General features: G+C 45.5%; 1 pseudogene; it reads left to right on the forward strand.

The window, feature by feature from the left end:
* The first annotated feature begins 323 nt into the window (after positions 1-323).
* Positions 324-452, forward strand: LOC111753747 (small nucleolar RNA SNORA2/SNORA34 family; annotated as a pseudogene).
* The last annotated feature ends 985 nt before the right edge of the window (positions 453-1,437 follow it).

Here is a 1,437-nt window from a genome sequence, read left to right on the forward strand (position 1 = left end):
GAATAAAGCTCGATCTTCGTTTTTTGTCTGTCTCCTTTATTACCTTAAAACTTTGGGATAGTTCCTTGCTCAGCTCTGCATGTATGCATATACTTAATAACACAGGGAACTTCTGCCTCAAAGCAGGCAAAACAAAGTTGATTAGTCCTGAACATACATAACCTACCTTGTCCCCTTCAAGACGAAGGGTACCAACATAAGACATTTACAGAAATATTCAACTACCAGAGAGGGCCTTGATGTCTCCAGTCACTGCCCTGACTCTGCAGTGCTTTAGATTCCACCAGAGAACTGAGATTGCCCCAAGCAGAAGTAATCTCAAGAAGACCAAATTCCGGCAGCTTCCTGACTGTTGGTTTCAAGCAGGAGCCTACAGAGACCTCTTTCCATGGTCTGTTGGCCATTTCAGAACTTGGGCAATGAAATGGTCAATTCATTAGAAAGAAATAGCTTGAAGCAACCCCCATGAGCAGCTGTGAGCATGGCAGGCTCGGAGGCCCAGGATGGGAGCCACCAGTGTTTACTTCGACCTTCGCCATGCTGGGACCTGCAGCACTGGGAAATCAAGCGACCCCTCCCCCTCCTGGTGAGCGACTGAGCATGGCAGGCTACAGCAGCCCAGGACGGAAGCCACTGGCATTTATTGGCACCCGCACCAAGCTGAGACCTGGAACGCCCGGAAACCAAGCAACCTCCCTCCTGCCTGTTTTGATTTGTTGAACTTCAATATACATGAAAGTGTGGACAGCTATTTTGAAGAGAACGAGAGACTCTAAGACAGCCATTAGTGACTTCCCTATTGTCTGGGTTTGAAGACCTAAAACACTTTCCTCATTCTGCTTGGATCAGTTTTATACTATGTTTTTTTGTATCAATTCTCTGTATGCAGGGGCTGGGGATTTAGCTCAGCGGCATAAACGCCTGCCTTACAAGCAGGCAGTCGTGAGTTTGATCCCTGGTACCGATCAAAAGACAAAAAAAAAAAAAAAAAAAAAAAAAAATTCTCTGTATGCAAAGACATGGACAACTATTTGGAAGAAAACAAGAGACAATATGATAGTGAAGATCTCAGGTCATCTAGCTTTGAAATTTATATCTCTTACATTGCTTTCTCGTGTCCTATTTTGTTCTATTTTGTTGTTGCTAGGATTATTTCCAAAAGATGAGAAGTATAAAATAAAAAGCGGTCTTTATTCTGAGAACATGGAGAGAGATGACCGGCACTCCCTACTGCTGGTGACCTTCGATCTTTCTGGCGGCAAGTGGCGTGGGGGTATGTAAATAGCCTCAGTTTGGGGTGGAACCTAAGGCAGGCATTAGGGATGCACAGGTAGCCCATTGGTCCTAGGTTTGGTGCCATATGTAAATTTCCAGGGCCAGGAAGTCACAGGTAAATTCCTAGGGGCGGGGGAGATAGGGGCTTCCTGCTTCCGGTTG

This window comes from Cavia porcellus, unplaced genomic scaffold, assembly GCF_034190915.1.
Source record: "Cavia porcellus strain 051 isolate PalLab524CR breed Dunkin Hartley unplaced genomic scaffold, mCavPor4.1 scaffold_21, whole genome shotgun sequence".
Taxonomy (NCBI): domain Eukaryota; kingdom Metazoa; phylum Chordata; class Mammalia; order Rodentia; family Caviidae; genus Cavia; species Cavia porcellus.